Genomic DNA, 22,671 nt, shown 5'->3' with positions numbered 1-22,671 from the left:
TTAAGGCATCCCTTTTCTTAGATTCTTTAAGCTAAAGGTGAAACTGGAGCTCAAAATAGAATATATGTAATCTATTCGATATCCTGATAAATTTTATTTAATTTTTAAGTAAACACATATGTATATATATTTGTGCAAGTTTCAATCAAACAATTACACATTCATACATCATGATTAAAATAAATAAAACTCAATGTAAATTGCTTGTGTTAGGGTATTACTACCACCGGCTTTCTGTGATTTATCTGGATTCATTGTCATGTCCTTTGTTTAACAAATGCCTCTGTGGCTCCGCCCATTCCAAATCCTGATACCCGTGGCCCATCAGGACTGTCGTTTCTGTCGCTGTTTTTGCCCTGCACACATACACAGCATCCTTCCACCCTCGCTGACTGCCTTTCGAGTCGCCGTGCATAATTAAATCAGATCACATTTTAAAATTCCATTTATATTTACCTCTTGTCCGGGACCTGGGCGTCTGTCTCTCCGGCTCGTAAATCATGATTAAAAGCTTCGGGCGACAGGGCGGCAGGCCAACTACTACTATGCCTAACACGTAGCCCGGGCCGAAAAAAGGACAACAGCCAGCAGCGGCAGCAGAAGCCACCAGAAAGTTCAAATAAAAAGCGCTGCGGCCAGCAAGACGACACAGCTAGCAGAGCTAGTGGCTGCAAAGATGGCAGAGCCGGGCGAGATTCAATTCTGGAGATACAAGTGGCCAAAGAAGAGCAGCCGTCTCCTGCTCCCGCAGCCGACACTGCTGCGGTGACTCAACCGACAGCAAGGACGACGAGCAAAAAGCGATACAGCAACAAAGCGGAAGCAACAAACAACATGGAGCACAGAGCACAAAAAAAAGGAGAAGAATACTACGTGATATGGTGGGGAAGATTGTATGTACATATATGTGGCTCGACTCGGTATATAAGGCGAGATAAATCAAATGTGGCGAGAAATTGCAACAACAATGGATGGCGAAGCCAAGCGAGGAGTCGCCTTCATCGGCGTCGCAAAAAAAAAAATAAAATGGAGCAAAAAATAGCAAAGCGAAAATGCGAAAAATTTATCCAATTTGGTAAAAATTTAGGTCACAGCCGGGGTTCCTCTCTGGAAGCACCAAAAGCGCAGCAGCGGCAACTACAACTACAGGCATCCACAGGCCACAGGACTCTTCCTGTGCTCAAGTGCAGCGGCAAGTGCCGGAGCCATTGTCTCGCTCTCGTTTGTTGGCGAGCCGAGCAGCTATTAGAAAGCATGAATTTGCAGCGGCCGAGGAGGTGGATGAGGACCAGGACGAGGACGAAAACCAGGACGTGGACGTGGACGTGGGCAAGAAAACTCACTTAAACGCGGCTATACTCTTTCCTGCACAGCAAGAAAATAAGAAGACATTATGAAATATAAAGCAAAATAATTATTTTTGTTCCTCTTAATATTTATTAATGATTTTATAAATTATATAAAACCAAATACAATCCTTTAAATACCCTCTTAGTTCTTATACTTCTCCTTGAGCAAGTATTTATTTTGAATTATAAAGAAAATAAAATTTTTTTCTGTGTACTTAGCGATGCACAACGAAACCGCATGAAACAAGGCGCAGCCGGCACAAAAGTGAGCCATGATAAATATGGCACAAGAGGGCCGGGCAAATATAAACATAAAGCATAAAACTGAAGGACGAAGCAGGCCAGTGTGAGCGAGTCCTGGTCAGAGTTTAGAGAAAGTTTTCAACTGGTCTGCAGTGACTGGTAACTGGTAACAGGCAACTGACAACAGCATTCGCAGTGACACATACACTGTTTACAGCATCCCCTGATCCTGGTCCTGCTCCTGGCCCTGTTTCTGGTCCTCATCCGGGTCCAACCCACCGCAACCCCATTACTGACAACTAATAGCACATGAAATGAGTAAATTATCGCTCACTTGGTGGCAGAAGGAGCTGCGCCACCCTTTCCGCCAGCTAATTTGCAGTGAAAAGAAAACCAACAAGCCACAACATTGCGTATACGTGATATTTGCACTCTGTGAGCTCTCGACGCTCCCTTGTGCGATGGGGCTGCCAACTGGTAGATAAGCGAGAAAATGCAGCGTAAAAAATCGAATGCATATTTCACAAACATAAATGACACAAAGGGTAGTGGGAGGAAAAGAATACAGGAGAAGTAGAAGTTGTGACCAGCTGCAGGTAAATGGGGGCAAGGTAGCCAAGAGTCCTGCTTCTGCCAATGGCATTTCCTGAATTATTTCGCACGATATGAACTCTTGCAACAAGTCCCAATAAGTCTTAAGCTGCCAGGGAAGGGAAATCGAGGGAAAACTCCTTTGCTGCTGTTGCTGTTGCTGTTCCTTTGCATTAAATCAATGAATCGAATGCGCAACGGATGTCAGTAAGTTGCCATTTTGAGAAATTAAAAGTGCCCATTGCCGTTTTCATTTCCGTTCCACCATCCACTCGCTTCCGCTGCCAGCGGTCAGGGCAGAGATATCTCCGCCTCTCTCAGGTAATTCCCCAAACACAATCCTATTAAAAAATGCGTAGGATACTGAAATTACTTTCGCCAGCCGGACGCAGGAGGTCGCCGGACTGAAAGGACCCAGGGACCAAGGAGCAAGGACCAAGAAAAGCCGCAAAGCACTCGATAATGATGCCCTGGCCATGCTGATGCGCCCGATAATAAGCTGCCTAATAACCCAAGGCGTGGTCCTAGATGGGCGTGACGCCCTCAGTGGTGGTCCTTGCTCCGGAGTCCGGACTGCCTTTACAGTTCGTCAATTTTAATGGCTCGGGTGTTGTCGTCCGCTCCTTTGGACACACTCGGAAATCGCTGCTAAAAGTAATTCACTTTTATATTAAAAAGATTTTCGTTATGCCCGGGTCGCACGCTCATTTGCATGGCGTCCTGTTCCGTCATCTCCCCTGTCCTGTCCCTCGACTCAGCTCGGCGAAAAAGTAATAAAATAAACAAGTGTCCTGGAAAAAAAGGAAGGGACCATGCCATACCATGGCATGCAGTAAAAACCGGGTCTACGCCGATGTCCGCCGACAAAATGGTGTGAAAGTGATTTATATTTTAATTCAAAAATGAATTATTTAGCACACTTTTTAATTCCTTTTAGCAGGACACCGCTGTGAGTCTGTGAGCCTTCTTCTTCGCTTTATTACGGCTCGAATCTGAAATTCTGATTACTTTTTATTTGCTTTTATTTCGGGAGTTTATTGCATTTGGTTCCGAACCAAAGAAATGCAAATATTTCGGCTCATTATTGCGCTACATTTAACATCCCCAGGAATGGGGGGAGACAGCAGGCCTAAAAGCTGTTGACAGTTGGCCAAACATCCCATCGAAGGCAGGACAGGACCCTACTCCGCAGCAGCCAAAGGACAAATGCCATCAGACAATTTGCTGCTTAAGCGTGCAATGACATGGCGCGGAAATGGAAACGAACTTGTGCATAACATGCATAATAAAGTACACCAAGGGCCCGGGACTTGCCAAGGATGCTGAGAGCTCTCCACTGCCGGAACTCAGTGCAGTTGGCAGCGCCGCAAGTGAACTAGTTCCTGCCCTGCTCCTGCTCCTGCTCCTTCTAGCAGCAATTCCTCATCTCACATGCTAAGCGAAATCTGGCTGTTCTTGAGTTAACCATTCCGGGTGTTATGCCGCGCATAAAAGCTTGTTATAACCATTACTTGGCTGGGGATCGGACTGGGACTGGGGTTGAACAGGCTGGGTAAATGCCTGTGAAATCGACAGTAAATTCAGCAGTGTGCAGTCTGCAGTCTGCAGTCTCCCTGCTCCTGCAACTGATTATTACGGACACATAAGCAGCTCGGGGGCACAGCACTAACAATCCCGGAGCCACAACATGGCGAAAAAAGTATATATTGCGCGGGGGCAGAACGAATAGAATTTGCAGTGGCCCTGGTCCTGGCTCTGGCCAGACTGCAGCTACGAAAAAAAATTTGAATATAAAATGCGTTATGCTGTGGGATTGACAACGACCCGGGGCGAAGCGGGGCAGCGCAGGACCGCCAGATCCTGCGGCAACAATGAAATTGCGTATGTAAATTTCATGTCGTTACGAGCGGCGGCAGCAGCAACATTGCTGAAATAATTAAAGTGGAATGCACCCACAAGAAAAATAGAGAAAAAATCGCGACGCGGCCAGTTTGGAGTAGCAAGAACAGGAGCGAGAGGAGGAGTACTAACAGGAGCTGTAGTTGCAGAGTCACACAGTTGTCCTTAGTTCTCGGGGTCCTGTTTGTCTATTGCCAGCTTCGCAGCTTTTTATTTTTTTTTTTTTTGCAGCTGCTCGGGTTGGTCCTCCGTCCATATGCAAAACAGTGTCAGCAGCTGCTCCTGCTCCTTGCATTGCAAATGGGCGACTGCGGCTGCTCCTGCGACTCTGCCTGTGACTCTGAATCTGACTGCAACTTGTCAAAAAATGTCGCAACAACTGCGGCAGCAGCAAACGCTTTGGCTTTGCTTTGGCATAAATATGAGGGCCATCAAATTAATATGCACGGCATATGGCTGACGATTTTGTGGTACAACATGTTAAGTGCATTCAGCGGCAGCTGCTGCTTTTACACTTGGGATAAAGATTGGAATCTTTAGCTATATAATTTTTAAGAAAATTTTAGCTTGAGATAAATTTAATGATTTAAAAATATATTAAATGAAAGACATACTTCCAAAGATTAAAAAAGCAATGATTGTAGAGAATTCTATTCTTGATTTTTATTGAATTTTCCTCCCAAGGAACATACTTTTTTTCTAGTGTTTAGCTTTTGTACCTTAGGGAGCAGCGCATAATGCAGGGCTCCGGACTCCGGCTATGACTCCTCGGCGTCTTGGCAGGTTTTTCACGCTCCTTGAGTGACGAGCACGGATGCCCGGCGTGAGTTATGATGCTTAGCCGCATTGCTGCGGCTGGCATGGCAAAGATAAAACTCCTGTCGCCTGGAGCGATTTTCGAGTGTGCTGCTGCTGCAGCTGCAGCAGGAACAGGACGAGCTGGAGGAGCGTTTAATTTGACTCGGAGTTGGCACCCGCAACTGTCCGCGGGTGTGAAGCTTTTAGCGGAATTGTCTGCGGCGTGTGTGGCACATGTTGCAGTGTCAGCTGAAGTGTGGCCCAGGACCCGCGACTCCTTTCCTGTCTTGCTGTCTCGCTGTCACCTGTGTCCTTTGTTAATATCTCAAATGCATCTCACCGCTTGGCTGGCGGTTGTTCTTAATTTAAAAGCTTTTCATTAGAACCTCAGGAAAGCAGGCAAACAAACAAACCGGCTGTCAATTTTCAGACAAAGAAGGGTGTCAGAATTCGACTGTTCAAAGATATATATGTATGTAGTCATCTGGGACGATGTTATCTCCTGGCTAATGACATGTGAAATGTGTTGATAAAAAGCGTGGGAATGGCACTAAGACATTATAAATTTGCGTTCCGAACGTTTGGCAGCTGTTGATTCAGTCCACTCAACGCATCACTGAGCAAAAAGTGGCCCGGGCTCAAGTTTTCCCAAGGAATAAGGGAGGAGTGAAAAAGCCGGATCAGCCTCAAGCCCAGGCCGTTACGGTCAAAGGGAGCCGATGGGCTTATGGAGAGAAGGGGGCGTGTTGCTGCCCCTTTTGGCATATTAGCCACGCATCAGCGGACACACACAGCCGCCCTGTGCTGTCGCATTTGATTAGACTTTGTTTGCTGTTCTTCGGTCCTGCTCAAAAGGATATTGATAAAGGCATTGGCATTGTCATTGGCCACAACGCACACCCACACTGTCCTGTCTGTGGGCAAAGGTGCGTTGCAAAAGTTGAGTCAAAGGTTTTCGCTTTGACTCGTAATTAATTTGCTTTGTTCCATCCGCTTGGCTGGGCAGCAGGCCCAGGGACAAGGCCAAGTGAAATGGCCCTTCCTCGGCCGCGCCATAAATTATTTTATTAAGCCACTTCGGACGGCCCTTCGGCACGCCCCGAAGTTATGTGAATTATTTTGCAAAAGTTAATTTCATGCAATAAATTCTAAATCGCGTTGGCAGTCGTCTCGAGTCTGGAGTCGTCTTGAGGCGCTCTCGATCTGTGTTTTTTCGGGGAGCGTGTGAGGCCCAGCGCCTGCTGGCCTCGGAAGTATGCAACATAATTACATTTTCAGCAGGTGATTAAATGGGCCGTAATTGTTTCTGGCGCTCCCGTTGTTGTTCCACTAATAGCCGTAATTAGTGGCTGATCCCTGGTCGGGGGATGAGCGTGCCACTGACCGGACTCTGAGGAGGACTCCGGCCTAAGGGCACTCGGAGTCGGAGGCCTGGCTGACTTTAATTTATGCCCGCGTGTCTCTCGGGCGTTTGTTTCCGCATTCGCCACGGGCTACATTTAAATTACACGACTCCAGCTCTTACGACCTCAGACCCCCAGAAAATGTTGGCCAATAAAACTTTTTCACTCAAAACAATAATTGAGCGTATTTGTCGGCCGGCCCACTTGACTCGGAGTCTGAGTCCTTGTGTGTGTTTGTGTTTGTCCTGGCTGGCTGGCTGCCTGGCTGGCACTTCGGGCATCAATAAGCATCTCTTGATAAATGTCCAATTTAATTTTGTTCTCTTTACTTATCTCTGCGCCTTTGATTCTCCTCCCACATGGCCTGGGCTCAGTTTTTTTTTCTTTTTTCTTCTTACATGCAGGAGCTTTTTCCGCCTTTTATCCCATTCTTTTTTCTCCAGTCTTTTTTTTCCTGGCTGCCGATTTTATTCCGTTTCATTGCTGGCACCATTTCTTACACTTTGTCGACTTCTTTTTCTGGGCTCTCGCTCTGTAATCACGATACGAGCGAATGAATGGCATATTCGTTTGCCACTTAAGCAGATAAGCATTTCAGCAATTGAGAGTCGGGATTACGGCGAGAGCTCTTGGATTTATAACCCGAAGCGGACAAATAATTTAATAAAAAATATTACAAGGTGACAGGCCGCCCTTACTTGTTGCTCTTTTGGGTTTGTATTGATGTTACAGCTCCGTTTTCCCAGTGTATCCATGCAGTTCCCTCTTGGCTTCTCCACATCAATTCCATGATTTTCATTTTTTCCTCCGCTTGCTGGCCAATTTATTCTCCCTTCCATTTTTCTTTGGGGTTTTTGCAGGCTGCGCTTTAAATGTAATTTAATTCGTCTTCCCATTTTCTACTTTCAGACATCGCCGCCAGCAGACGGCGTCTGGCGCCGGAACTGTCTAGCGGGTAAGAAATATGCTGAGGCTTTGATTTAATTGAACTTGCGTCATTTTGCCCCCGGAACGGAGGTTCGGATCCAGCAAAGTGTGCATCTGCTCCATATTTAAAATACGGGCGGGCTTATTAAACAGCTGGCGGATACACAGAAGCGGGGAAATCAGGTGGACTAGGGAGGAAGAGGAGCACAGGCGGTGGAGTTTGGCTAATGGAAGTCTGACACTGATACCAAGCGTGCCTGCTAACCTACTCCTGCTGGTGGGAGACACTCGAAAAAATATGTACTAGCATATTTTTCGTAAAATGTTTGTTAAAAAACATAGAGAAAATGGTTAAAGGTAAAGATATAATTTAAATTGTTCACTAATCTTTGACTACATTTAACGAAGTCTTATTAATATCGTTTTCTTTAGTTTCCTTAAAAATAAACCTACATTTTATCATTTTTTTTATAAAAAAAAAAACATATTTAACAAATATTTTCCCTAGTGCATGCCACATGTGGGCCAGCATTGGGGCTAGTAAATATTGTCTCATTTGGTATGCTGTGTGCCGTGGCCAAAATCAATAAATCAAAGCCGGCCAGGCTAGCGCAGGAGCGCAGGATGTGGCTCAACCGAGGATGAGGACTGGGCGGGTGGCAACTTGCCACGGGTCTTGAATGCGACGTCACGAATGTCGCACTCTGGCGCGTGCCTTGGCCCCAGCTGGAGCTGCCAAACATATTTGCGTGCGACAATGCAAACAATGCTGTTGCCACGACCACGCCCACTCCCGCGACACCTCTCCTCCCTACTAGCCGCTTTCAAGGCCGCTAGCCCGTAATCCCGTTAGTTCGCCCGCATTGATATCGCCTGTCTAATGTTTACAACAGCTTCCCCATGCCCAAAGGTCCTGACCTGGCAACAGGTTGACCCAACCACCCCTCACAGGCATGCAATGCAAACTTTAACATTATGCAGCCCTATACCAATACTATGGCTATGGCTCTGGCCATACTATATATATGTACATACATCTGGGGGCACTGTGCATGTCAGCTGGGAACTGTGCGGCCACAAAGGCAAATACGCTTGGCTAAAACTTGAAGCGGCTCAAAAGTTTCACGTTTTAAAGGCTTAACTCCCTTTCCGGATCACCCCCTTTTTGGGGGCCCACCCCTGGAGAGCGGCTGTGCTGATTTTTTATGCGCCGCTCTGTGGGTTTAAAAAGCAATTCCGCAACTGTTTTTGCAATGCCGCACACAGAACTCGGCACAGAGCACACACACAGCACAGCTCACAGCATACGGCATATGTAGCCAGGAGCTCCACATTCGCATCCCAGCGGACTGGCAACAAAGCCACCGAGCCACAGAGCCATCCCATAGCCATGGTCGTACCCATTTCCATTCCCATTCCCATTCCCATTCCCACTCGGATTCCCCAATTCCAGTCCCAACAATGCTGTCGTTATCGTCGTTTTCACTTCAATTAAAAGTTGGCAACTTTTCTTGCCATGTTTACCTAACTGGGCGAGGACGTGGATCTGGGGGGAGCTGGGCTCCGATTGCCATTATGCAGATTCGTATGGCTGATTACCGAATTACAAACTGTAATGGCAGCAATTGTTTCGCTGGCATATGGCACGCCAATGGCAAGTAGGCCGCAAGTTGTCACCGCCAAGAAAGGACCCCCGTGAAACGGGGGCGAAGCTGGCTCCTGGCTGGTATCTTTCAACAATGTCATGCAACAATTTGCAGCAGACACTCGCACACCACCCAGGACACACACGCATCCTGACAGACCCCACGACACACAAGTGAGCACAAAGAAGGTCAGACCTTAAAGCACGTATCCGCCGTGTGGGCCGAACGACTTCCGTGCTGTTCACGCCCCAATGCGTCGGTCCCAGTCCTTCCAGGCCGCTGATCCCACTGCCAGGAATTTCCGCGAACGTTAATTGCGACAAGCCAGCGCTCGCCGGGGCCAAAGGAGCCAAAGAAATGCCATCTGCCTGCACCTGGAAATAGCTGGAGAGACAGGTGCACGCAAGTGTATAACAACTTAGTTGAGGGACTTGCCGCACTCAAAGGAAATATTTAAAAAAATGAAAAAAAAGGGAAAAGAAAAAATAAGGACTCTGCACTTAGTCGCTTGACATATGATATGAAATCTCCACGAGCTTTGGCAGCTGCACGACATTTTTCTAAGAAGTAATTAGATGTTAGAGGGTTGCAATCCTTAAGGGGACTTCTTGAACTGCATGTAAGATAAGGTATTTAAAATTATATTTTTGCTCAACAAAAATCTTATTAAATTGGTTATACCCTGTGCCATCTCTAGACAGTCATCTCCCCAGGCTTCCGACTCCATATGTTGCAATCGACGACATCCGAGGGAGTGTTAGGGGATCGCCATTTTATGGAGGTGTCATTTGGCATTTTCTTGCCGCCACTCGCTTAGCTTCCTGCCCGGCTTCTGGTATCATTAAAATTGATTCTGCAAAGCGCAGGACTCTGCCAGAAGGAAGGAGCAGGGAGTCAAAAGAAAAGCCAGAGAGAACCGATGGTAGTTGGCTTTTCCATTTGCCAAACACCAAGGAATTTGCTAAATTGCTTTTCAGCGTGCACACCTTGCCGGGGCATCGGCAGCTACTTGGTTGTGCGTTTGGTTTTGCAATTAGTTTTCGCCCGGAACCACGGCAACAACGGCAAAAAGTTGCACCGAGCGAGGAGAGAGGAGTAGAAACACAAGGTGGAAGGGGCAGACACACACGCAAGCCACATACTTTTTATTGTGGTCTATTGTCAAGTTATTGTTGCGACTTTAGCAACTGTAACAAAAGCGATTAAAACTGCCATAAAACCTGAGCCCATTAATAGCGCAATAATATTATCAGCTTATGTTCAATGCCTCATGCCGAACTAAACTTTGTCTCTTGTATTTTCATTAACATTTATTGGTTTTTTACTTAGACGTCAGGACATAATAACTTGGTCCGTGTCCCAAACACACACACACACACACACTCCCTTATTTCTGAGTCTTTTCCCATTTGCTGCAGGTCCTTCAGGCTCAGCATCGGCTTCTGACTCTGACTCTGGCCTGGCCCTGGCTCCGGCACACAATATTTCGCGGTCGTATCAGCGTCATCATAAAATAACGTTAATGACGGCAACAAGGTCGTAAAATCAAAATTTCTGCTATTTCCACGCTGAAACCGCTGCGGTTGGCAACAGCGAGCAGGGAGTAGCTGATGCCGGCAGCTTAGCAACATTGTTGATACGAGACCAGAGACCAGAGACCGAACCAGACCAGATGAGATGAGATGAGATGATGGCAATGGCGCTGAAGCTGATGCTGGCAATGGGGAGACGGAAACGGAGACCCAGCCGAGACGAGACCCGAGACCGAGACTGCTGCCCTTGCAACCCAGCAGGCGCCGACATGGCCTGAATACAAGCCGCACAATCAAAGGCACACACACAAACAGCAGCCAGGAACAGGAACAGCCAAGCCAGGCCGCAATGTTACCCGGCTGTAACATGTGGCGTATGCGTAATACCACGGAAATTTAATTACTTTAAAGGCGCGTTAGGTGGGTCAGTGGATTGGAAGCACACAAATAAAGCCATCAAACTTGCGGCAAGGGATCACAGCCACTTGATTGTTGAGATAAAAGCCAAGCAGGAAAGTGTGGGTGAACCCGGAAAGAAAATACTTAAGAGTTCCTATTAAATATCATAAAGTCTAAAATGTCTTTAAAATATTATTTATATACTTATTTCTTTGTGTAATTTCGTCTGAGTCTCAGGGACTTTAGAGTTGAGACACAAGCTCACAGGCTGGCTACTTATCAGGCACTTAACGGAATTGTTAAAATAAATTCCACATTGTCTGGCACAGAGACCTGTGATAGGTATTTCCCTCCCACTCCTGCTCTCCTGCCTTCTTCAGGCCACTGCAAATTGTATTTAATGCGCTGCCAGGGCAACCAGTTGAAAGGGTCTACATATTTTCTATGTGCCAGTGGGACGTGCAGCGCTTTAAATATTCATCAGGCGCAGGTCAGGGTCGTTGCCGCAAAGTGAGAAATGATATTTGAAATTAATTTAAATCACCGAAAATGTGAGCCATCGGGAATGTGCAGTTTTTTTTATGGGACTTGGATTCAGCGGAATGGGAATCAATGGGAAATCGCTGCCAAGACCTTGGACAGCCATTGTCTGAGCCCGGTTTATGGCCAGGGTCGGGGGGTTTATGGATGAGTGCGGGGGCCAGTGCCGTTCAGATTTTATCGTGGCGGCGTTAAAAGGTCGTAAACGTCTGCTGTCTGTGGCCTAAGTAAATCAGCATAAAACCTAACTAAATGAAGACAATCAAAGTGTGGCCACGCCCCGAATTGCATATATACATGTGTCTCATTTAGACATCGGGCCACTCGAATTGAGTCACAGCAGCAGCGGCGGCGGCAGATGGCAGGACTTGCTTGCTGCTTGTCATGGTTTTTGTGCGACGGCTCCTTGCACTCGAAATTATGCTGTGGCCAGGACTTTGCCTTTTGGCCTCGTTCCTCTCAAAATATTTGCAGGCGAGGCAACAAAAAGTAGCCCAACAATATGGTAAACTATATAAAAATTTGCCCAGGCCAACAACAGCGGACAAAAGGTCGGGATAGCGACATCGTTATTGTCCTCATTGTGCTGGGCCTGGTCAAGTGGCCAGCAGCCGGGACGATGACGAGGACGATAGCCATAGAGATATAGCAGTAGCGGCAGGAGAAGCAGTAGGAGCAGCAACAAGGAAGATTTTACTGTCCTAATAAAAGACAAACAAAGGACCTTTGGGGCGGCCAGCATGGAGCTCTCTCGTATCGCCATTTGCATTATTTTATTTGCCTATAAACGGAGCCATATTTTCTGCAAGTGTATGAAATACACACACACACACACACAGAGGCATTTGTTTATTTTCCTACACTAGACAATTTTAAGCAAAATAAGTAATTAAAAAAGTCATAAAGTGGTCGGCTTGGGCTTCTATCTCGGCCATATTCCAGGCTCCATAAAAATCAATGCCGACAGACTGGGGCCAGGCAGAGAGAGAGAGAGAAAGAGGAGGTCAATTCACTTGACTTTAAACGATAAACATACTCTCGTACCCGGATGGACGGACGGACGCACAACAACAGCGAGGCAAACAACTTGTAAGCAATTAAGGCAACGTATTGACCTCTCCTCTCCGGCCGTTTTGCGTATGCGAATGTCCTGGGGATGGCAGGACGAAAGGGAATGGGCAATGTCCGGACAAGCCGGCTGTCGCCAACCATATCGATGTCGACACGACCATTTTTACCCTCACTCAGCAAGTAATAAAATGGTACTTTTCGATCATCGGCTCCTGGAAATCAATATTAAAACGGGGATAATTTGTTTAAATTAAAGATAATTTTGTTTCTGCAAGCTTGAGATATTATCGGAAGAAATACATAAATTCTGGAAATTTGATATTAAATTTCTATATTAGATTTATATTTAGTTTTCTATCTTTAATCAAATTCCATTTAAAATCAACTTGATTGGCATCTTAATTATTTTATGTTATTTTTAAAACCATTCGTGTTTACTTTGCAAACCTTTTACTTTTATTTTTCATACAGAGTATTTTCTATTTGATTTCAGTTATATTTCAATACTTTCATGTTTTTCTGTTAAATATTAACTGACCAACTTGTTTTGACTGCCATTTGTGGCTCTCATTCCACGCAGCTGATCTGCCGTGGGGTTTTATTTTGAATTTTGTGGCTAGTTTGCCGGCGCCACTGGCCAATTAAGAAATAAATTGTTTTGTCTTTGCTTTGTGCAGCGTATTTATTTAAATGGAATTTCTGCGTATTTTGATTTATTTAAAATACATTCTGTGCATTTCAATGTGCACATGTATGCATGTGTGTAGTGTATAAATTTCGGTCAATGCGCTGCACAAAGTAAAGCGATTTTATTTCGCATAAAAAGTGTTTATGCGCTGGAAATTGAGGTCGTCAGCGTTTTGGAGTACATGTGAGGAGAGAGTGCATGTGTCTGCGACTGTGAGAGATGTGTGTATGAGTGTGGGGTATGTGTGTGTGAGTGGCAAGTTTTTGGCTCACGGCTGAAGTGCCTCCACCCACATTTTTCTGCTACCATTCACTATACATGGATTCTACACTTGGATAACATGAATACCTAAGATTCAAATCTAGGAAAAGGAAAAGGATAATATTTACTCTTATAATTCCCAAGTCAGGGTTTATATAGAGTCCAGGATCAACCCTTCCATTTCTTAGGGATTGAACCTTTAAATTCTGTTCACCCTTTAGGTAGTTTATTTCGAAAACGAATTTATCTGAAGTAAGTAAGCTCTCAAAATACGCAACTTTTAGCTTCTACATACATTATTCTTTACAGTGCATAAGGTCCTGCTAAATGTTTGGCGACATGCTGGCAAAAAATGAAATTCTCCGCCTGTTTGCCACTGCTTGTGTGTGTCTTGTTGTTGCTGCTTTTACTGCTTTTACTGCTGCCATTGTTACCGTAAAGTTGAGCTGTGTTAATGAAATGCGTTTCGGTTTTTCTTTATTTCTTTATTTTTTTTTTAGCTGCCACAAAGCGCAACTTGCAAGTTGCGGAGGCCGAGCGAAAACTTTTGCGACTGCCTCTCGAAAAAAAAAAAAGAAACCCTTTTTGGCCGCCCCACGCCCCCTGTTCGCAACTGTAATTAAATGCAGCGCATAACTGCTCCGAGCTGCGGCAGCATTTATATACAAGAGCACTACCACACACACACATCGAGGAGACTTTCGCGCATTTAAAGTATTTTCTGTACTTTTTCTGTACTTTTTTCTTGTATGTATTTTTGTTTTTCTAGCATTTTGACCTAAAATTTTCGCTGTCGCCGTCGTCGTCGTCCTCGTCGTTGCTGTTACCGCACTAATGTCAAGTATGCTGGCGGCGCAATTTTCCATTTCCATATGCGGCAATTATGTGGCCCTTTTCCGCGAGTCAGTGCGGGCGTGTGTGTCTGGGTTACAGTAACAATAATTGCGGGTAATCAAGTAATGCTCATTTGGAAGGCACAACAAAGTGTATAGCGGCGATAAAGACATCTCTCTGTGTGGCGTCAAATGTGACATGTTAATTCCAGGCCAGCTGGCAGTCAAGTTAGCACCCTCAGCCTCCGATTTCCTCTGAGCTGATTGAAGTGCGACGATAAGAGAGAGAGATTTTCCTTGGAAAACTCCACGGCAGCCTACATATGCGTAAAAGGTGCGACACTCGAGCAACGCTTCAGTACGCTACGCACACGTATACGCCCCGTGTGCTTTAGCGATTCTAAAAAAATTGCGGCTTTACTGCACTCGACTGTGAGGCTAAAAGCAAACACACACACACGGAAAGCGGAAAAAACAAGCCAAGACCAAACAGCAAAAAATGTTAGACAAATAAGAGCCCAGTCAGATGTGAAATGAAACAAATTCTGGGGTCTTGTCAGTGCTGGGGGAATTGCGAAAAAAGGAAGAAATTATTTGCACAGATACCAGTTCAGAAATATTTAATTTATTGCTGTGGCAAAGAGAGGTTTAAAGACTTTGAAGAAACTCAATAAAGAATCGATTTGTTTTTTCGTCTTTTAAAAAACAGAAACTGATAGAAGCAGATATTGGATGTAAATATTGTGAGAAGCAGACATATATTTGAAATATTTTAAATACAACTTAATTGAGACAAAATGCATACAAAATACGACTGAATATATATAAGTTAAATTTGCTGAATAATCATAAGATGAAAGTGTAACGAAATATTTATGTTTTTGAGGCTAAATTACAATTGAAAATCTCCTATTCTCTCTATATGTTTATTTATCTATTTTAAATTACAGAAAAATTTAAATGAAAAGCCGTAACTTGTCTGAAAAATCAGCAATTAATAATAGTTTGAAAATTATGAATTTATATCTACAGATTATATACATCTTAACAATTATAATTTATTAAAAAAAAAATGTAATTTAAAATTCATCTTCCATTTAAATCACTTCCAGAATAGTCTGTCAAGAATTCTGAAATTTCATGAAACCATTCTAGTCGAAAAAAAAGAAAAATATATATAAACAAAAAGAAAACAAAAAAAAAACTGTGTAAGACAGGGAATTTCCTCGTTTATCTTCTCCGGCCCATCAATATTCGGCAACTTTTTAGGCCGCCCTCCATATTCTGGCCTTTATTTTAATTTATTTGCCATTCTGGCGCACACCCTCGCACAGATAAACACGCATACACCCAACACTCCCGGCATCAACGCTTTGGCAAAAGGCTAAGGGAGTTGGCTTTTTCTCAAAATATAAAAAAAAATAACAAACTTTTGCTTTGCTTTGTGCAAAAGGCTAAGAACAGAGAGGCAGCAGCAACAACAGTTTAGCGAGTGTGCGAGTTCGAGTGTGTGTGAGTGTGTGCCAAGCAGCAGGCTGTCAAAAAGTTACTTATTTTCTTTTAAAAACTTGTACGAGTCTTTTTGCGCTCCTCGTTTCGCCGGCTTGGCCTGGCTTTCGACCTCGTCCCGATCCCTGTTCCCTCGTCCTGATTGCTCAGCCCTGTGCGATGTTTACACAGCTTTTGCTTTTGATAAGGTTAATCAAAAGTTTTTTAATCCATTCTGCATACAGGCAAACATAGACCGACACATCCACATCCTCGCACACACACAGACACCCACTCTCTCCGAGAGAGATCATCAGTATCAGATTCGTGTGTCCTCATTATGCATTAGTGCCTGGCAAAGGAGAAGGTCTCCCCGTTACGGATCCGAGTTCGGGCCACTTTGAGCCCGCCCGCGGCTCATTCGAACTTTGACGCTGCAAATTGAATTCCATGAATGCCAAATTATATGTATTTGTTTTCCTCGAGCTCCCGCAGGCCGCCGCACTAACCAAGCGGAGCGCTGAGAACTCCTCGATGCCTGTTTAAAAATCGCATAATTTATGTGCCAAAGTTCAGCGAAATCACTTTGGACAGCGTCGGGTAGCACAAAAAACTTTGCAATTAAGCCCGGAGAGAGAGAGACATTTGGCAAACGGCAAAGTGAATTGAACCGCTAGCATTCAAGGAGCACAGCTCCTGCGTCCTCCTTCTAACCAGTCCACCTGTTCAGGTGGAAGGTTGCAGCCCAGGCAGCTGCAACTTTTGCGATAACTTTAAATCATCTAATTATGAGTAGCAGCCATCGGACGAGGCGGGGTCAGGGGAAACTAGGGGGTAACTGCCAGTGGCAGCATTTAATTTCCGCTGTCTCAGCTCAGCCTGCTTACCTCCGGACCTCCACCGAACCGCCGGATTCAGCCCGGAACACTGAGGGGCCCCCCGGTACCGCCGGAACTCCCGACATAACTGACACTTTACTTCATTTCTGCTGACTGGAATTAATGGCTTTTGTTGGCATAGTTTTAACGCTTGAACTTCGGTTGCCGTGCTGTGTGTATAAAATTTATGTTCGAATTTATTGCAAAGTTTATTAGACAATTCCTTTTTTGCAAAGTAATTTTCGCACAAGAAGCCAAAAGGGAGAATGTTTTCTCTTATTTTTTGTGTGAAATTTATGAGCTTCATAAATGACCGAAGCATAAAGCGACCAGTGTAGTCCGCTCCCTGGTCAAGTTGCCTGGGCCAACGCTGCGTATGAGCAACGTGCCAATTGCCATGATTTCTGAAACGGTGCTAAGGATATATATATATATAAGTGTGTCTGCAGGAAGGGGGGAGGGGATAGAAGAAGCCGAGAGAGTAAGGTCGGTAACAGCTCTTCACATTACGAAATGATGTCGGCTGAATGCAAAAATGCCATAAATATGAATGAGCTGCCGTGCAGAAAGAAGCCTTACCGCATCCCGACCCCCTTGAACGTTGTCATTGCCCAACTGATGTACTTTATTTGTTACAACATATTTAACTGTAGTTTTCCGACCGCCGTCCTCCAGTCCACCTGCTCCTCCGCCCTCCTCCCCCCCACATTCCTGTTCGTCCGCCTGTGGGCAGGCTTTTAGTTTCAGCTCTCTGCTTCTGATTTATGGCGGCGCAGGCAAAACATTTCAAAAGCCAGCCCCAGAAACTGTGTCAGGGTGTGTGTGTGTGTGCGTCCGTGAGGGGTGGACTGAAGTTTCCTCATAACTTGGCCCCGGCTGTCCATCCGCCTGCCACTTGTTGTGTCTCATCAAAAATGTATTAACGAGCTTGCATAGCAGAAGATTTTTATCTGCCGGCGTTGATTTCATTTTGAGCTTAGTCCTCGCCCATCCTGCCCCGGGTCTGACTTAGATTCGTATCGCTGGCGTTTTCAACACGTGCATGCAAAGTTGTTTGCGGCAGCTGCGACCCCCACTCCTGCCGTCGCCTTTCCAGGCGCCAGTTTTCCTTCGCTTTCCTCGGTCGCTTTCCGGCTTTTCCGAAACTTTTAATGGCGCATTATTTCATGCTATAAATTATGACTAAGGCCGTCCGCGTATTAACCGCCGGCAGATAAAAACTGTTAACATTTAACAAAGTCAAGTGGCGCCAATGACAAAGCTCTTTGACATTTGCGCTGATGGACCAACCGAGGAGCGAGAACCAGCCCCAAAATGACATCCGAAAAGGTGCATTTCGTACTCTCGGCCCCTTTCATTTGGCGTTTAAGCAACCGGAAACGGCAGAGAACTGGACGGAAAGTTTCCCTTTTCCAGCCGTGACGCGATCTTGGGCAAAAGTTATTCTGTAACAGCAAAAACAAAGCCAAAACAGGAACATTGTGAGCACAAGTTTCAAATGCCACTTTATCTTGTGGCTACTGGAACTGGAAGTTGCTGATGCTGATGCTGATGCTGAGGCTACGCCTAGAAGCGAGATACACTTTATTTTCCGTGTGGCTGTTGCTGTGGATGCCTCAGAATTTATGTGGCTGCGGCGGATTTTTGAGCAAAATAAGCAACTACTACCCCAACTTCCACAGCGCAGACGAAAAAGTTATGAGTTTTGTGTCATAAAATGCCACCGAAATGGCGGATGCGATTCCACCTGCATGGCCATTGCTTAAACGAGTATTTGTGTGTGCGCGCGATGTTTATGCAGAAGCTCATTTCACGCTTCCGCTTCCGCTTTCTATTATGTAAGACAGCAGCGGCAGCAGCACCAGCAGCAGCAGCGGCGATGGAGAAAAAACAAAATCATAAATTTGTAATAAAATAAATATTCCCTTATCCTTGTGTAGTCTTCGCCCACAGTACACACACATAACTTCGGCTTAAGCTTGCCCTCCGGAAGAAGAAGGTTAAAGCTTGGGAGCCAAAAAAATAAAAAGAAACAACAATGTTTTCGCACAAACTTTGTTAACTTTGGCTTTGGCAAAAAATTAGCTCAAATTAAATTAAAAGCGGGCTAATGAACGCGTAGATTTTCGGCTTGCTAATCAAATTAAATGCAGTCAGTCCTTGATGAGGAGGAGAAAGAGCCAGAGGAATAAACGAAAGCTGGGAAAAAATGAAAAAGGATGAGAGCTCTGCATGTCACGCTGGCAACAGCAGCAACAAGGACCAGCATTAACCCCAAAACGACCGACGGGGACGGGGCTTCAATCTCAGCCAAAGGCAGAGCCCCAGCTCCGGCTTGTCATGATGCCACGCATCGTGTCGCCTACAATGTGGCAACATAAAACTATTACCACGACGACATGAACACAACTCCTAATTACCCAGGGATTTGCATTTGTCTTGCGACGTGCACACATAGAGGCATTTGAAGAAAAAATGTGGGTTTTGGAAGGTATATTTTTTAAATAAAAATGAAATATATAAAATAATTTATTAAAAAAAGTATAGTTAGTTAATAACCTTAATATTGGAATCCTAAATTAAATAGATAATCCAGCATTACAGTATCTTTTTTTTCCAATATTTTCTGGAAGTTTATTGTATTTTAAAATATTTTAAAATCTACTTAGAAATAGATAATATACCACTTAATTTTAAAATTTTATATAAATTGTATTCCCTAATTTTTCTCTGTGTATAGTGAAAACATATACATGTGTGAGTGTGTGGCATGTCGAGGCCGTGGGTGTCATAAACGAATCTTATCTGCCGCGCCTTTTTCTGGGCTGCCACGCCCAGTTCAGCTTTCGCCTGTCTCCGGCATGCACTCTCTATCGCTCTCAATCTCGCCTTGGCTACCACACTCTCTCCTTCCGTTCTGCTCTTTAATTTTACGGCTTGTAGCGGAAACGCAGCCGCCATTTTCTTTTCACTTCATTGCCATCGCCATGTCGTTGGTGCTTTCGTCACCACCAGGCAACAACCCCTTGCCACTCTCACTATTTAGCCCGAAAGTCATTAGCTTGTCTCGTTTATCTTTTAATGAGTGTAAAATAAAAAAAATACATAGTAGCGCCGCGGCGGCTTAACAGCTTACCAAAAAATTTCAAGACGAACGCAAATTATCGGGCTGTTAAGACTACACACCCGACTTCCCAGGGTCCCCACGTTCTTATCGTTCTTATCGCCATCTGAAGTCAGAGGCCAAGAAGGCGAGGGTAATCTGAAAGGGCCTAGTAATAGGCAAATGTTCGTCATTAACCCGATATCCGGAAGAAGCTGGGAGCTGGGAAAAAATACATTGAGGGAGGGAGGCTTCAAAGAGTGTTAAGCTTTAAGCATGTGAAAATCATTAGCTGTAGAATAAGGGAAATTGAAGTGATAAGTATAAGATCTTTGGCAGAGCAATTACTAGTATCAAATCTTACAACTTAGTAGACATATCGAAGAATTCTTATATAGAGTACCATTGGTTATTGAATACTGAATAGGAACAAATTCCTATCATATGAAACTATTTTATCCAGCATTAGATTAAATTATTTTCGTTATTTTTTCTGTATAGCTTGCCACATATTTTTCTCCTGCATATCTGCCCTAGTTCACTTAGTTGTTATCCAGATTTACACTAAAATCATTTCCCTACCCTCCGTGTTTCTTAAATAGAATTATTTGCTTCACCATATCCAGCTTTGCCATTCCTTGTCTGACTCTCTCTTTAAGACGACACAGCCAGCTAGCTCCCGCTGGTTTACTATCGTCGCCTTGGACGCTGCTTCTAATCTTCAGCTTCTACTTAACATTAAGCTTGCCTTTAACCAACACTTCCTCGCAAATCAAGTATACGCACTGGGGGCCGGCGACTGGCCAGCAATGTTTCCGTCGCTCCCTGGTGGTGGAGCTGTCGTAAGCTCAGCCCCCAGAGCACAGTCCCCATCGCACAGCGCAGCTCCCAGACCGCCTCTTCCTGTTTATTCTTAAGCTGCAACTTAATCCTGCCACTTCATCCGCTTCCCGCGCATCCCCTAGCATCCCGTTTTCCTGTATAAACAGCCACGCCCATCCCAGATTCGCCGCCAGCGTGTGTTTGCGTGCTCACCGGGACTACGGGCTATGGAATATGGAATCCGGGGATCCAGGGATCGCATTTTTTGTTGCTCCGGGACTCCTTTTTTGTCGCTCGCCGCCGTTGTTGCGTTTGGCCCTTAATTAAATATTAAATGCGCCTAATTGCGCATTTCATAACTCAGGCAACGGCAGGTAATTAATTATTTACGTTCAACTAAATTGAGCAGCACCAGGCACACGCCGACTCACGCACAAACTTTCGGAGCCGCAGGCCACGACCAAGGCAAACATACTATACCGAAAACGTATGGTAAAAAAAAAAATCGAGCTTAACCGGGGGAGCATGTAAATTAATATGTCTACGGCAGGCAAAGTGAGAATCATTTGCGGCTCAATCCGGGCGCACCTTAAAGAATAAGAAGGCAAACAGCTCGAGACATGCGTGACTTTGATGTTGAAACCCAAACCGAACGGCCTCGGGCTCCATTTAATTATGCAAAGTCCGGGAGAGGATCGAGAACGGCTGCCGTTGCCGGCACTCGTGCTTGAAATGATGGAGCTTAGAACTGGCTTGATTAGCTCCAACACTCGCCCTAAAACAATCCAAAAAGCATCGAAATTAAAACCGAGAAATCACAGAGCTGCCGTCCATTGTTCGGCCACAATTTGCACAACTTTTGGCAGCCAGTGGTTAGGAAACTTTCACAACACACACACCCAGATAGGGCTGTGCTGGAACTTGCTCCAGAAACTATTTTCATAAATAGCGACGACCAGCGCCAAAATGCAAACACACAGTTTCAGTCGCCCGGCGACGTCTGGTCGTCCTGTGACCACGTCCTTGCTCCTCCGTCCTTCGAATCACGGGAGCCAGAGCTCCCCAGCCATCGCCGCCTTCTGGCCAACTCCTGACAGCCGCCGGACAGCCAGCGTGAATCCTTTAAGTTTCCTTTGTTCGGAATGTACTAATGCCGGTTTTTCACTGTGTGATTTATCGGTTTCGAGGTTCACAGTTCGAGTTTCAAATGCATTTTCCATGTTACCCGGGTCCGCTGTCAGGGCTACAACTACAGCCAACTTAAAATAGCTTTGGTTACCTCTCATTTCACTTCCTCCACGCCCTGTATCTACGTGGGTGAGCAAACTATTTGGCTTCCACACTGTCAACTCATCTCAACCCGTACTTTTTTTTTGCCTGCAATAATAACTGAGTGATAAAGTTTCGGTGTGACAATGGGCAGGAACAAATTGGATACAACCCGAACTTTTCTGGCTTGAACATACTGTAACTGAAACATAATTGAGTGGCAATAGCATTTTGGGAGAAAAGAGCTAACAGAAAAAAGGGTTTTTAAGCTCTTACATCTTCCAAAAAGTAAGATTATTCCCTTTGATTATTTCTGTTTCGAGTGAACTCACAAAACTATCCTGGTAATACCTGCCCCCAATTCCCCTCTTGACATATTTAATTGCACACTTAGCATCAAAGATCTAATCAAATTCTGATTGCCATCTTCCAGTTGGCCGGATCGAAATTGAAGGTATAATCGCACACGCTGTCAAAGGGAGATGTAGCGGCTAATTAAGCCTCTGAGGTGGTCCCAGGTCACAGTGACAAGCCGCAATCGGCGTTTTGATTAAATATTGACCCGAAACGGTCTGTGAATATATTGCTGACCACGTCTTTGGCGGCTATCGCAGATGCCTTCAAACAATTACGGCTAAATTCATTAGTGAGTCATGCATAATTAAGGGGAGCCAGCGTGACACCTTCGTGGCCAGAGCAGCTTGTGCTCGAGGGAGGCGGCGGGGAGGATGCATAAGTGCGAAGCGATTGGTGTGGGTTACCAGGATGCCAGAAGTTGAACATCGATGGCTATGGCGATGGCATAAAAAAGAAATCAATGTCCTTGCAGGAAGTGCCTTGGCAATTTGCAATCCTTTGTGCCATTACACAAGCTTCCGCTGTCTGGTCGTGCTCCAGGTCCTGGGTGGGGTTCCGCTCCTAGTTGGGTCGT

The 22,671-nt window shown here is 45.1% G+C and overlaps 1 protein-coding gene across 2 annotated transcripts in view; it reads left to right on the top strand.

Annotated features, from left to right (window-relative positions):
- The window catches only part of beat-VI (beaten path VI), a 67,198-nt gene that overhangs the window by 26,810 nt on the left and 17,717 nt on the right, over nucleotides 1-22,671 (top strand). The window contains exon 2 of one of the 2 annotated variants that reach the window (XM_017182462.3): nucleotides 7,193-7,238. The exons of the other annotated variant lie outside the window; for it this stretch is intronic. The gene's annotated coding sequence lies outside the window, so the exon portion shown is untranslated. The remainder of the gene's footprint in view (nucleotides 1-7,192; nucleotides 7,239-22,671) is intronic. 2 annotated transcript variants of the gene reach the window in all.

Source organism: Drosophila kikkawai, chromosome 3R, assembly GCF_030179895.1.
Source record: "Drosophila kikkawai strain 14028-0561.14 chromosome 3R, DkikHiC1v2, whole genome shotgun sequence".
Taxonomy (NCBI): Eukaryota; Metazoa; Arthropoda; class Insecta; order Diptera; family Drosophilidae; genus Drosophila; species Drosophila kikkawai.
The sequence above is the reverse complement of the archived record's forward strand: the minus strand, read 5'-3'. Positions and strand labels throughout refer to the sequence as shown.